At 41.1% G+C, this 16249-nt stretch overlaps 1 long non-coding RNA gene across 1 annotated transcript in view; it reads right to left on the bottom strand.

Moving 5' to 3' along the window:
• Positions 1–1447, bottom strand: part of LOC104945370 (uncharacterized) — a 9319-nt gene extending 7872 nt beyond the window's left edge. Inside the window, exon 1 of the long non-coding RNA XR_798332.1 lies at positions 1422–1447. This is a non-coding gene — a long non-coding RNA (uncharacterized lncRNA). The remainder of the gene's footprint in view (positions 1–1421) is intronic.
• Between the last annotated feature and the right edge of the window lie 14802 nt (positions 1448–16249).

Raw genomic sequence — 16249 nt, 5'->3', positions numbered from 1 at the left:
GGTGTCCACCAGGACGCATACTCATAGCCGCTTACTCATATGTCAAAGCTAGTTCATGTTAAGTCATTGAGGTCCACGCGCAGGCACATCAATGCAAGCACTTACTCAATATGTTCAGAGCAGTTCATGATACAGTCGTATTGAGTGTCCACTCAGGACCATATGCAAGCCACTTACTCATATTCCATGACCGCAATACTGCGGGGTCCACCTTACCAGAATATTCCTGTATGTTGCGGCTGGGGTGTCGTCACCCAATATGGGGCCACTTTACCGAGATTGTTTTACATGTTAGCGGCGTTGTCCATAACCCATATGGGGTCGGGCCACTTACTCACGAAATTTGTAATATTCGGTGGTGGTGCTCGCTCACCATCTGGTTTCATGCCCTTTGCCCTCAGATATGGGGTCCATCTATCCGCTGGATACTATCTTGTCACATCCGGTGTGGGGATGTCGCACGACCACTACTGGGCGTCCCAGGGGGGTGGGGTTGGGGGCATGACGTCGCGAATGCGCCATTTCACGTCTGCTATCTACTGCTCCCAAAGTATGTTACTTAGTATTCTTATTAAAGATGGATTAATCTGAGATCGACGTAGGGTAACTGATAACTACTTGAGTGTCCCCACCCAGGACATTAGACCAGCCCACCTTACTCAAGTATTCTAACACAGTTCACCATCAACTCATTTGAGTGTCCCACATAGGACGGCATATGGCAAGCCCACTTTACCTCAATATGTCAAAGGCTAGTTCATCTGTTAAAAGTTCATTGAGTGTCCACTAGAACCCATATGCACATCCACACTTTGACTCTGGTTTTTCTCTTTGCAATGAGCCGACACATTTCAGGGTTTGTTTTTCTTTCTGTTACGCTTTTGTAGGTAAGATTTACAGAGAGTACGGCTGTACTTCAATATGCTCGACAACTAGACTATAGATCATAGTGTAGGCTAGTGGCAATATCGAGTTGTCTGGAGCCACTACAGGGACTCATACCAGAGCACACTTTACGCAAATCAAGGTAGAGCTAGTGGCGGGCAGGTTCAAACGCCAGAGAGCACAAGTGCTACGCTTACATTGATCGGCTTAGTGTTGAGATGTGCATCCAGGACATATGCTATAGGGCAGAGCATCTCTACCCCAAGCTCATGCGAACAATAGCTCACCTGTGCGTGATTGGCCCCAGCAGTATCTGGAGTATATACGATCGCTTTGGATAAAGGTTAACACGTGACATCGTAACTGTAATGTAAAATTAGGTTAATAAGACATGACACTTCTGTGACTGTGTTGTAAAGCTTAAGTGGACCATATCTGGCTATATTTGAATAACATAGTGTAGGAATACTATATCCAGGCTGGATTTATACCTGTTTTAATTTTTCAAAATACCAAAGCAGATCATGCAATTTAGCATTCCTCATTTCACTCAATTTAACCTGTCTTTGCATGGGCTGATTGCTGTGAGAGCAGCACGGGCATGCTACAGGCCTGGCATATGTAGGCTAAGCGTCTCCAGGCGCTTGCGCAAGCAGGCAATGTCCGTGCTGTCCCTCCTGATTGGTGGAGTTGGCAATAGGCTGTAGCGCGCCAGCTTCTGTGATGTCAACTAGAAGCGGCGTTCAATCTGGATCAGTCTGTATCAGATCCGTTGGGCAGACCCTTTTTAAGAGATTTGGGTACTAGGAGGAAATAGAGAGGGTTGTGTTTTTGACACTTGGTGAGTTCCCTGGAACACCGGGGACACATATTCATGTATAAAAGACGTACACAAGTGCATTTTGCATGATAGGTCACCAATATGTTTTTTCTGTAGTCTAGGTACATTTACATGCAGCACATTGCTTGAAAGATCTTTGTCTTATACAGCTATCCCAGGGAGACACTCAATACCTCCATCATACCAAAATCTATCTATTTTACGAGAGGTAAACATTGACCCTGCCTGTTCCGCTGCTAAACGCCTTGAGAGTTGCCTAAGCATTATTTCTGCATGTACTAATACCTTCATATTCTCTCTCTGTGTCTAGTCACTGTCAGATAGTTTACAGAGGGCCTTTTTCAACATCATTCACCCCAGATAACATCAAAGCTGGCTTGATACAGAGTGTTTATCTGGTTGTTTTGGGATTTGAATCCTGTTGTATGAGATCACAGAAAGCCTTTTTTGGCACTTCTTTCTTTCAACCGTCTGTCTTGTCTTTATACGACATGGGACAAACATTCGGCCATTCTCCTGGCCAATCCTGTGTAAGTGTGTCAAAAGACTTTTATTCGATTATATATTTGTATCTGCCTCCAGCCCTCCTGCCTTTGATAGAGCAGTGAAAGGAGGCTTTCTCAATGTGTAATTGTTCCCTGCCACTGAGTGAGGAATAGATAACTTTGAGTCCAATAGAGTGGAGTGTCTTACAATGAGCTCATATCCTTTTCACTGAAGCAGATTATGTCCTATTCCTGCAAAGCGTGTGAGGATTGTTTCGACTTTCAGCTCTTGCGTCCACTATCCCAGATGTGAAAAGAAGAAAGGGGGAAAGGTCACAGTTGAGCTGAGCACTTCTGGATGTATACACCAGGTGGCTAAGTTTAAATGCCACCTTGAATTGGTAAAAAGTTAAAATCCAGAATAAAGCTGTCAAGTCCAGATTTATTTTTACAGCCCTTCACTACCCTTCGTTTCAACACCAGCTTCCTTTCCACAGCCTTTTGCCTGGTTTTAATACGGTCTGATGACAGAACGGGCTGTCCATGGCCATACAGCCAAACTGTCATGGGAGTACTGCATAATGGGGAACCCTGCGTCCTACTAGTGCAGGTTTAATTAATATCAGGAGGCATTTCTGTCCCTATTTCTAAGGTCCCCACGAAGGTTAGTGAGGTTCTAATTTTCAGGATAATGAATACACTTGACATGAATAATAAATAAATGATAGGATGATTTTAACCGACATTATTATTACCTCATTACACCAACGTAACTCCGGTTCAAGCTCCGTGCTAGAGCTTTTCAGGTTCAGAACCGGTTCTTCGGTTTAGCTCCGGCTCTTTTCACACTGCCCAGAGTCCGACTGGTGGGTCATCGTTTGCGTCATGACGTAACCGTTTGCTTGCCTCCTTCATAAAGCCAAACCTCGCGGAAACCCCTCACAGCTGACACTGACAACAACAACAATGGCCGATTGCGCTCCAGCTTCCTCTGTACCTCTTCAGAAGACCAGATTCCCAGTAGGTAGCTGGTCTCTTCAGTGGACCACTGCTGCTTGTTAAGTTTCTCCATCGTTGTGTACAAACTGGATAAAACGCCGGCTTTTTGTTGTTGTTCAGGAGTTGTTCAGGAGTTGATCCCGGTGCTTGAAATGAACCGGATTCCGGAGCTAAGAGGCTGCTCCGCTGCGGTGTGAAGAGGAAAACCCGGTGCTTTTCAAGCTCCAGCTCCGAACCGGCCCTGAAACACACGTTGGTGTGAATGAGGTATATAAGTCAAACTGAAGAGATTTCTTTTTTTATTTTGACAAGCGCTGTACATGATTCATCCAATTAGGGTTTGAGTTCTCTTTTCTGTGTTTAAATGTAATCATATAAACAATTGTGTTTTTGAATGATTTTTTACATTTGCTGGATAAATTGAATAGACGTAACGAGTGTCTGGGTGTGTTTATTTGATTGACGCTGTGGGGACATGATCTTGCTAACACAAGGACATAATGGGGTTTCTGTTGGGTCTAAAGAGGTCCTCACAAGGTTTATCACTGATTGTAAAGTTAAGTCTGGGAAGCAATTCATAAGCTTACTTGCAGAGGTTGAGGCAATGATCCATATCACTTGAATATATTGATATCTGTACGAATTAAGCAGGAGTCAAGAAGCAGTTAGCTTAATTGTACAAAAGGTCTGGGAACTGGGGATTATGGGTTGTTATCAATGGTACCTAAAATATTGACAAATGAGCATTTATGAGCCATATCTCATTTGTTTAATTTGTAATCTTGTCATCACTGTAGGGTTACTAGGCAACAGATGTGTGTGTTTTTTGTGGTTATCTCCCCCATATAAGAGACACAAATGATGGGTTAGGGTTATTCTATTTGGCAAAGTCCTTATAGGGCAGCAACCCAAGCCCACTGTGTGCGAGTAGCCAACAATGGGACACATCAGTGATGGCTTCCCTATCCAAAGAGTACAAGGAGGTTTAATCAGCCTCCATACAGCAGACCAGGAAGCAAATGTCTGGCTCTACTGTGCGTTCACTAAATAAATAAGCTGCTGTAGTTGAACTGTAAACACTATGCTGCCTGTGTGAACATGTATCAATGTGGTGTGTTAGCTGTGCTATAGAATGCCAGACTATATATTTCCTCCTGTTCACACCTGGCCGCCGGTCTTACTGGGCGACCTTAGTTCATCTCAAGGGTCCACATTTACCCTAACCGTCTGTGAATTGAACTCCTCTGCCACAAGAATGGGATTTCCTCCTGAAGACGCTCCGTTTCCTGCCTTCTTTATCCAACTGAATGCAATGTCACCCATGATTACTTGTAGTTGCTGCACACCATTTCAATTCCGTTTTTCTACCCCAACATGACACATTTATGACTAGTACTAGAACATTACAAAGGAACTGAATTAAAAGTAAGAAGTCATAAAAAGTTGCCCATTTGACCGTGATGACTGTGATTTACACCTTGACATTCTTGTTTGACTCCTGGAGTTCCTTAGTTCCCAAAAAGTGATTAATAATTCACCACCAGCCAGCAGACAAAGTTAACAAAAAGAAGAGATAAGATGTTGACTTTTTGACATCTTTTGCAAGTTGCTCTGTACTTTCAGATGCCTTAAGAGCAAACCCTAAAAGTAAACAGATGGAAAGTACAAGTACTGCTGAATTGTCGGACTTGATTCAATGTAATATTATTGTACTTTCCAGGGCTGCTTTAGCTCATAGGCAAAAAGAAGTGCTGTACTGTAATAGGCGTAAATGAATCATTGTTACAAACTTATGGGAAGATGCACACATGTAAGGGTACACTCACTTGTTACCTTTATCAATCAATCAACAACTGTATTAATCCCGCAAGGGGCAATTGGTTATGAGCAGCAGCTTATGTCATGAACACAGGCAGGAGCATACAGGAAGAAAACACACAGATGTGGATCATTCCAATTTACACAATAAATGGTTCATAGCATCCCAATAATAAATAAATAAATAATCAAGTTAAAAGCCTTTCAAGAATTTAAAAGTTTGAGTGCAGAAGGGATGAATGATTTTGCAAAGCGATTAGTCTTTAGAGCATATCTACGCCTTGATGGGGTGACAGACGAAATTCATGTGCAAGAACATGACCCGGAGAGTTCAGAATGCTCTCTGCTTTCTGCAGAATCTGCTGGTTACAGAAGGAGTTTAAGTTTCACTCCGATGACTTTAGAGCAGGTTTTAACAATATTGTTCAGGGCTGTTCCTGTCTTTCAGTGTAAAAAAGCAGATAATAAAACATGTTTAAACATGTTTTATACCATTTTATTTGTCCTTATGGTCATTTTATAAAGTGTTCTGCTGTTGAAAAGTACTGCGTATGTTCAAATGCATGCCTCAAGTCTTCCACTCCTCTAAGTGGAGCTGCATGGTGGGGACACATCCTCCCTGGTGCTTTTAAAACCACTTACAGTACCAACTCTGAACACACAAAGTACATTTGTGGGCCATTCATTTCAGTCTATTGTATTCATGTGATGTTGTCAGAGCTCTCCTATTGAACATTTGTTTTGATCACACTCACATTAACTTGTCGTAAGTCTTTGCCTCCCACCCCTCTCTTTGTCTTTCTATCCATTTCTACTTCAAAATGTTCTGTTGCAATTTATTTACCACCCATTTTGGTTGTTTGTCAACGAGTGTTTCTCTTCAAAAATGGGGAAAAGCAGAATAATAGGAGAAGATAAATAATAGGGAAAGATAGTAAACTGGGTCTTAGGGACTTAGTCATACATAGAGAGATACACATCATTTCAGTGGCTGTCGTGCTGTGTGTGCTCTGGATGGCTGGACTGTTTGTTTGGAGCATTTTTCCTCAAGGTCTCAGCTGGATGTTCAACGCTGCATGCAGGAATGCCATTTGGCAAATCGGACTGTGACCGAACACAGGGGGTAACACTGGAGCAGGACAGCATCAGCAGCAGTAGTGGTGGTGTCTCTTTTGCCCCCCCCCCCCTCCTATCCTGTTTCTCTCCTGATGTCTGCTGCAGTCCTTGCTTGTCTTTCACAGACAAACAGCTCTCTCTTTCTGTTTGGAACATATGTATAATAAAGCAACTCGTTCACATTCATCCTCCCGGGCTGCAAACTCTGGAACGTGGGCAGAGCTCTCTAAACAATGGTCCCTGAATAACGGTTCCATTAGAAATGCAGACTGCCCCACCGTAATTGGAAAATACCTCTAATGAGTGAGGCTGAATGCCTGACGATGAACCACCAAGCCTGAAGCCGGGGAGTTTGTATTGTATTTCTCTCAGAAGGATTTCGATGGGATACATTCAACGCTACATTTCTGTCACTTTTACTGCAGTAGAATTTCTTCTCTTAACTAGGTACAACCTCACCATGATATGATGTATCGGATAACATTAGATGAGCCAGTTTACTATCCCCATTGGGGTATTGCAGGTATAGGTACAGAAAAAAAACAATGATCCCACATTGAAACTAATTGAAAACCCCTGATGGTATTAATTGCAGTAGAATCTCAGAAAATATAATTTTTTTCAAATTTCACAAATTTAAATTGCCAAGTCGACAAGCGCAAAATGTATGAAAGAAAAACAGGATCAATGAAGGACTCAAGTAGTTTATCTCCGTCCAATTCTTCCATGTTTGGTTGAGTGGCGGGAGAAAAATGCTTCTTAATTGCTGTAATTTGTACTCTTTTTGAGTTCCCGTGACCTGCATCTCATAGTGTAATTACATTGCCTTTTTCTTTGCTGGCAAATGGTGCGAGTGTAAGACATCAATCATGTTTCTTAGAATCAATCTCCTTATTAAATAATTTCCTCCTCTCCATGATTTCTTTTCTTTCCCTGCCAGCCACAGCAGAGCAGACATGGCCTCCTGTTTTCTTTGATATTACTCCCCAGCCTCCCCACATTGAACAATGAGTGAGGTCGCAACCTGTCTGAGCTTCATTCTGACTGGCAGGCGTGATGGCCCTGCCGGGTTCCTTTCGGCAGGGGAAGTCTGCATCTAATCTGGCTTTGACAAAGCAACAAAAATTCTGACCCAAATAAGATGCAAGCTGCAACAGAAAGCAAAGAAATAACAGAGCAGTGACACTGGCCCCACTGTGTTTCCTAGTAAGAGATCACTGCTTATTTCGTTTTTATGACAGTTGCATTGCATAAATACAGTTAAATCTGGACTTATTTGCCCTGCTCCATAAGTTACATTTTGATCAAATGTTCTTAATTCTAGTGCCAATTATGACTTTTTCACAATGTTGATTACTTTATTCTGTATTTCCCTCAAAATGAAATACCTGCTGTGCATCAATATACTGAGACAGACTCGTGCACATTCATCATTTATCCGATTTAGTACTTTTCCTTCTGGTGATGTTTTTCAGCGAGGGAGGTGGGAGGGAAACATCTCCTTGCATGCTCTCAACTCCTGAGCGATATAAACCTGTCACTACTAATCAGACACACTTCTAAATCATAATGATTTTTGAGGACAGGGCTGTGTAAAAACATTTGCGTGTGTAATGATTTATTACACCCTTGCTTACACACACACACACACACACACACACACACACACACACACACACACACACACACACACACACACACACTGCTGCTATAAGCTCAATTGAAACAAACCAACCATTACTACCTCTACAGCATAACGATCGGATACAGATTCAGTGCCTTGAGCAGCAATAAAATACCTCCATTTTCATTAACCCTGAACTGAACCTGGAGAAAAAGAAAAACATGATTTTATTGTGACAGGTGGGTGGACAGGAACATTTACAGTTGTGCCTTTTTTTATATGTTTTATGCAACTACCCTAGAATATCAATCAGAGGGATTCATTACTCTACAGCAATGATAATTTGTCTGTGTAGGATGGTCAACTTTAGCCCACACAATCAGGTAGAGGAATTAGAGACAAACATGAACCTAGTACACCTTCTGTCCTCTTCATATGACTCTCAATTCAAATGTTCCATTAAAACCAAGAGGGCCTGGACTAATTCATTGATATATTAATAACTGAGCATCACAAAGGCACTTCCAAAACATATTCAGTCAACATCATCTCAGCAAAAGAGGGTATTTCAACATACAGTAGCAGCATTGAGAAAGTTATTATCCCCACTAAGTGCTAATCATTATAAACTATCTGGCTGCATGACTGTAACACAGGATTTAAAAGACTCTGAACGAGGATGCGTGTAACCTTTTTTTTTTTTTTCTGTAACTTTTTATTCATGTACTTTTTTTTTTAAATGCCTTTGTCTGAATGTCTTTCATTTTTGTAAAGCACCTTGAATTGCCTTGTGTTGAAAGGTGCTATATAAATAAACTTGCCTTGTATACAAATTCCCACTTTTCAAATGTAACTGGATTACCATCATCTTCTTCTTCTCCATGAAATGGCTTAAACTGCATAGACCCTGATACACATTTTCCCACAGAACTTTTCCATGACCTTAAGCGAGCTATGAACGTAATAGCTCCCTAACACACAAATCCCATGATTGTCTACTTTTCCCCTTAATATTCCTCCCTTCTATCCACTCTTTCTCTTTTTATCATTTACTTCTTCTCCTCCTCTGCCGCTTCCACTATCAACCATCCTTTCATCTCCATCCATTCTCCTAAATTAATCTATTTAATGGGCCGAGCCCTTGTGCAACCGAGCAGAACAAAGCCCACTAACGGAAACCCACTGAAGCGAGATGCTCATGTCCATGCATGTACAAACGTAGGACACAATAAAGCACAACTTAGCATAATGCCCATAAAACACACTTTAAGGCCCACACCAGTATACAGGCAACCGTTTGCTGATCTAAAAGCATTTTCTTGATCGTTTTACAGTTGCTGTGATGATTCTAAAGCTAACACTGAAATTTGATTTACGTGTCCTGTGCATGCACCGGGTAACCCTGCCATAGCACTCCCCTAATTAGCAACTAGATCCGAGCGAGTGGCAGGGCAGGGCATTATGGGATTGACTAGTTGGGGTGGGGAAGACGCTTTCCCCTCTATTACTTATCTGCAAACACTTGCATCAGGGGAAGACTCAAAGGGGAATAGAGCATGTTTCTCCCTCTAGGATTCGAGATAGCTTCCAGAAGAACTCTCCCCTGTGTGTGTATTCTCTTCATCTGTCCTTTAGTAGTGGACTGCCCCGTGATTTTTTTTTTGTTGGCAGAACATTTACGTTTTACGCTAAGTTTAAAACATCAATATCAAATGAAGCCAAAGAGTGATTTTCCAGACTTCTTCTTTATGAAGCATGAAATGGGGCTATGTATTATGAAATGCAACTGGCTCCATCATATACCTGTCCACATGTTCAATCCTTCTATCTCACTGTTATGTATTCGATAGCCTTGTTCCTCAAAGATGGCATGTAAGGGTGAGATTACATCAATCCTTGTATCATCATTCTCTGTGTGATCTCTGTGTAATGAGCCTGGAAACAGCCGCTCACATATGCTTTTCTGAATAATATATGTGACGGGCCGGTGCTCATCCACCACTCATCTCGTAGCCTTTGTCGTCAATCAGATTGAATCTGCTGGTGAGGGTAAAAAATAATCACCTTTTATAAATTGATGCTTCATAGTCACAGTCACAGTCATGTCATTCATCTTTAGTCTTGGATGTTTTTTGACATGACATTTGAGTTTTGATTTTCATTTCCTCAGGAATCTGAAGCATTGGAGACTCATCTATCGCTGGATACGATCTCCGCAATAAACTATTTAAAGAAGTGAATGACACCCATTGGTTTATGGACAGTTTTGGCATTTTGGCCATTGCAATCTTGTTTTTGTCGCTATCTTATTTTTTTGTATCCAGAAAGTAACCAGACATTTAAGTCCAGAGTGTTTTAATTACATTTTATGAGTGGAAAAAACACACTGTTAAAGTTTTTTTTATTTATTTAAATGCAGTCAACAATGTGGAAGCTTCCTGTCAATTACTGTAACGTAACGTCCAGACAGCAGCGTTGCGTTGAAGCTTACCGGTGGGCGTGTCTGGCGTGCAGACCAACAACCAATCATATTAATCTCCGGCCCCGGACACATGAGCACGCGGTTTGATTGGCTATAGCTTGTACTGGCATATGATTTGATTGGCTGGTGCTTCCGTCGACGCTNGAGTATGATAGTTATGATATCTGCCAGCTAGTATTTGGTTGTTCCTTCTGGAGTCTTCATGTCCAGAATTTGTTTATTTGGTTTATTGTTCAGTTGTAAAGCATGGACGACGGGGTGCTGGGTCTCCACTCTTGTATCACTTTATCATCAGATCTTCTTCCAGGTTTTTGGTGAAGTGTCACGATTCTTAGTTGACTTTATTTGATCATTTCAGTAAAAACTAACGTTCATATTTCTCTTTTTGATTATAATACTGATGAACGTTCAAAACAAAGCACTTTAGCAACTTACCACATACGTTTTAAAATGCTTAATAAGCACCGTAACTTTCATGATATAATTTCTCGGTCATAATCGGTTGTTTCCGTGAACGGCCGAATGTTGTGTGACGGCAAATGCTGCGGCTGCAAGGCATTGTGGGGCAGCATTTTCTCCTCTTCTTTCGTAAAGGAAGGTCCAGTTGTTCCTAAACCAACCTTCAACTCCGTGATGAGTCCGCTCACCATGCACTTTGGGTCGGCCTTGGTCAAGCCCTTTGGACCCCCCCAGCCTGGTTCTCGTAAAAGTTGACTTAGCCATTTTTTCGGACACTTTTTTTCACTTGTCCCCTATTTTCCCCGGTTTTATACATTTTTCTTTTTTTGGCTATTTCACCCGGTTCCTTCTACCGGGGCGGGGACACTGCCCGGTCTCGGGTGTCCCCCCACGGCCTGTGTCCAGCCGTCCCCACCCCCACCCATCCATATATTAACGGATTTTGACAATTTTTTTTGCATTCTTCAACTCTCCTCTCACTGATCGAATGGCAAACACGACCCACCATCGGAGGGCCTCCACCGGCCCGGCCTAGTGCCGGTGCTCTGGCGGTCGATTCCTCCGAACTGCGGGTTCGACTCTGATGGCCGGGAGGGTGTGCTGCATTGGGGTGGGGGACTTCCCCCACTCTGCGCGTCTCTTCCTTCCCGGGCCGGCCGATATGAAGCGTGACCAACACGCACCGTCTGGCTCAGGGGTCCCACCACGGGTCCCGTAGCGTGGTGGAGATTCCCGGCAGGAACCTCCCCACCTCCGCGGCGGTGTACCCGGCAAACACGGTTGTTTCTCGAACCCTCCACTGTTGTCTAGCGGGTGTAACTAAAATACAAGATGTTGTTATTTATATACTATATATAGATATAATAAGTGACAGTGCGTTTTTATTTTGTATTATTTTGCATTTCCTGTTCGGAAAGTGGTGCTGTACTGAGAGTAAACAATACAAGGTGTCCCTATTTTTATATGTTGTGGTGATTGACATTATTCACCCACGGATCTATGGGTTGGGGTATTGTTCCGCACGGACATTTTAGTGAACCGGACTTCCTGTTTCCGCCGGTCTACAATGTATATAATAAGTGTCAGTACGATTTTATTTTTGTATTAGCTTGCATTTCCTCTTCGGAAAGTGGTGCTGTGCTGAGAGTAAACAATACAAGGTGTCCCTATTTTTATATATATATATACATACGTATATAATAATGTCAGTACGATTTTAATTTTAATTTGCATACATTTCCTGTTCGGAAAGTGGCGCTGTACTGATAGTGGCGATTTTATTTTGTAATTCTTAGCGTGCACGTCCTGTCCTGAGAGTGGAGGTGTCCTGAGACTGGCGCCTGCAGGCAGGCTCCCATGGAACTAAAAAGGAAAAGTATGGGGAAAAGTACTCCGGTGTGAAAGCTCCTAAGGTTGTGTTGCCAGTAAAATGTGAGACAACAACACATTGCCAGTTAACAGGGTTGTAGAGTAAGTACTTTTACTCAAGTACTGTACTTAAGCACAATTTTGAGATACTTGTAGTTTACTTGAGTATTTCCATTTTATGCTACGTTTTACTACACTACACCAGAGTATTCCTACACTCTGGTAGGTAAAACAACTACTAATACTTTTTCTTTATTACAAGATCTGAGTACTTCTCACCTCTGCCGGTATTGCCATTATAATGCCATTAGTTTAGCAAATATTACATGTTTTATTATCACAAGGTTACACAGTGAGGTGAAGGAAGTTGCTGTTAAAGGACCTTGACCTTTCAACATATAAAATTACAAAAAAACAGATACAAAGTAAAGTAAAAAAGTAAATTTATTGTATTTTGAGTCCTGGAAATGTCGTCAGCTTTGGTTGCATTATTCAATTTCAGAAAGTATCCAAACTACAATTGAAATAACCTTCATATTGGTCCAAGCTCAGGTTTTTGAGAGGAAAGATAAAAAGGTTTGAAAGAATGCAATGGCAAGTAATAAAGCACGTCAGAGTAATGTTGAGTTTTGAAACTATAAAGCCAGTCAACCAGCTGTGTTTTGCTTGCTCCTCTCCTTCACTGCTTCACTAGATAGAAATCTATTTGGGACATGACATAACGCCAATTAAATACATTTTTCCAGGAAGCAGCTATGGATAATGCTACCAGAACTACAGATGATAATTAAGAGAAAAACAATAAAGAATTTAATTTAAAATGTACACGGTGTGCGTTCAAAGAGTGAAATTAGACCCAATTAAATGTACATATCAGCAGAAGCTCACTGAAGTAGAGAAACTGCATGTGTCTCTGAACTGCAAAGATGTTTTATTTTGTGGCCTCATTACACTTCTATTTTCACCATATTTGAGAAAACATCAGAGGAAAGCACAAAACAATTTGCTGAGCTGCAGAGATAATTATTACATGAAACAGTTTCTTTCTTCGTCCAAGAAAAGACTCATGCACTTAATTATTTATTTTGTGTAGCGCCATAGTCAAATCCGCCAGGTAATAAAGGAACATACTGTAATGACTAACAATCACTAAGAGCTATGCCCCAGTAGCATAGCATTTAAAACCGGTCTTTGATGCACCAGTAAATTCAGGAGTGAAATATGAGCTTAGTTGGTTTTCTTAAATTCACTAGGTTCTTGTTTTTGGTAAAACAGAGCCACATGCACAAATACAAACACTTCAATTTTTCATTCAAATCCATTACAGCAGTCGTTCATCACTTGTCCAAGGAAGAAAGACATGACAAATATGTTTTCTGCTCAGCAGTATTAAGCTCTGCTGTCCAAGTTTACTGCCTCCAGTTACTTGTCGCAAAGCCACAGAATTATGATAATCGTCGCATCTGGATATTGTATGGAACATAGTGTCTGAAAGCAAAAAGAAGCTACAGTCGTTCAGAGTTACATAAACAGAAGGTCAAAAAATCCATTTACTCGTCCCAGACGGTTGTGCACATTTGACCTGAAGTGGCTCACCATCTCTTAAGAGTTTTTCCCAGAGGAATCTGGCTCATTTTCTTTGGACAAACCTATAATTACAAGAAAACCCATTGCCCAGTGTGGACGTGGACGGAATTTAGTTCTGAGAGATGTCATTATAATTCATGCTTTTTTAATATTTATTGGAGCATTTCGTGCCAAGTTGGCTGCAGACCTCATGCACTGTTGTGAGGTTAAAACTCCAAAGATAGATGAATATTGTCAAAAAACTGTATTTACCATTTCTTACTGCCATGTAGTGCCGCTGAGGTGTGATATGAATGCTTTATGCAACTTAGTGGTTGTTAAATATTAAATATGTTTAATTCTTCCTATGACAATACATCATTTGACTCATGTTGTTTGTTCAAACTAAATCATGGGGACCTTAAAACCCTGTGGAAGAAGATTGTGCCCATGAATGGGGAGGATTGAAAACATTGTCGTATTTAAGAGAAACTTGTACATAGATAAAGCTCCTTGTATAATTTGCTCCGAACTTTGATAATAGTTGCAAGATTAATTGGAGAGTTACTATTATCTAAAGACATCACTGTCATGTGCTTATTGAAACACACTCTCTTGGGCTGGTTTTTTCAAAGTCCAGGATATACAGTATAAGTAATTAAAGTTTCACAAAGACAAAGATCTGCATTTGGAGCTAATGGCTAGTCAGTTAAGACACCAGCCAATACCTTGTGTTAAAAATTAAATTGTGAAAGTTTTGTATTTCAAAATACAGTTTCTATTGATTTAATAAACTGGAAGTGACATGCAAAATACACTGTTCACATTACACCATTATTGGATGCTAGATGCCAACCTAGGTCCCTGCAACTCATAGCTTTTGTACAATAATTACCTCTATTTATGCAATACAATTAAAGGATAAACAAACAGCATGCCAAAAAGCAATATATATATATATATATATCATAAGTTACAATACATTACACGAAAAGAACCAACATAGCATGGCATCTTTCTACATAACTTTATTGTTGGGAATGACCAATAAGGTCATTTGGCCAAATAAATAAAAAACCTAAACCACCCCCTATTGCTGAGCAGGTCCTGTCACTGTTTTATGTCCAGTCTGGTGTAGCAGTGACAAATGAGAGACACTGTCCTTTCTCTGACTCCTAAACATTCTGTTTATAATGTTTGACAACGAGTTTGACTTCCCCTTGGGAAACACCGCCATGCATAAATAGTATACAAACTTTACTAAACCCAATTTAGCCTGCCAGTGTGCAAGCTCTCCACTGTAAACAATGTTCCCCAAAACCATGTTTCGGTTTGGAGGACTTGTCAATATCACTCTAGACAGTAAAATCAATGATAGTAATGGATGTGTTGTAATGAATCAATGTTACACGATGTATCTGCGTGTGTCACTGCCCCAAATTCATCTCCTGAAACCTCTACATCTCTCTCTCCTCCCTCCCTGTCCGGCCCAATATTTCTTTCACAGACTCGCAGGCTTTTGATGTACAGTTCTAGTCAGTCCACAGCACCTTGGGGCTCCTGCCATAAAATCTATAGTGGAAGCGCATTAAGACTTTTCAGGCCTTCATGCACACTTTCTGTAAGTTTGCTTTGCTTGAGGACATAATCCATTATTCATAATGTGTCTTTTAAAGTGGGGTTGGCAGAAGAAGCCCAGAAGTGTCCAAAAATAAATAAAGCACAAAGAGAATAAACAGAGCTGGCAAGATGGGTGTTGTTTAGGTCATTTTCCTGTATAGTTCTTTATCCTATGTGAGGACATTTTGAGCCACGCCATACGCTTTACTCCAGGGATCGAAATGTCGGGCGGTCAGAATGTAAGTTCACAACTTTTGTTGAGAAAACGTTTTTAGAAATATCTAAACAATGACTAATGGGTTGCAATTAAATTGTGTGAAGACATGCATGGTCCCACAAGGATGAAGCCTGCTGACTTTGGTGATCCCTTGACCTTTTTTTTTCTGGGGTTTCATTTATTTTGGGTCTCTGTGGACGGTTTATAATAATAAGCTAGTTGTTTTCGACCAGAAAACAGTGGTTTTGGTTAATTACCCTCACAAAAACAAAGAACGCCTGACATTGCAACTCTTCTCTTTAGTCTTTAGCAGTAAAATATTCAGATAGCATTTTTTCTGACTGAACTCCTCCCAGTTCTTGCAGTGTTTACCTTGTTTTCCCTCCATATATATATTAGCAGGTGCTGACTGTGATGTGTTTTTCACTCAGGGGGGACGGATTGTGGTGACTGCACTTACAGTGACATCATGTGTATACCCTCTGCACTGATCCCTGCTCAAGAGCACTTGACTATAACTTACACCCGCAGCTGTGAAGGGCACTTCTTTTTTAAGGGGGAAGGTATAAATAGGCAACCTGTGGGACATTCTTGCCGCACTCCTCCATTAGCATGAACCACGAGCCACAATGCATGCTGATAGACACCCTGCTCACACAGCTGTTGTGTCTCACAATGTGTTGTCAAATAAGTGCAATATTTTTTAAAGGACAGACCTGGGGACGAGGTAATAATCAGAGACAAAGATAAGAATGTATGTGATCATAGG

The sequence above is a fragment of the Notothenia coriiceps genome, unplaced genomic scaffold (genome assembly GCF_000735185.1).
Source record: "Notothenia coriiceps isolate Sejong01 unplaced genomic scaffold, NC01 NC01_scaffold00009596, whole genome shotgun sequence".
NCBI classification, from domain to species: domain Eukaryota; kingdom Metazoa; phylum Chordata; class Actinopteri; order Perciformes; family Nototheniidae; genus Notothenia; species Notothenia coriiceps.
Note: the sequence above shows the minus strand (reverse complement) of the source record. Positions and strands in the feature narration are given on the sequence as shown.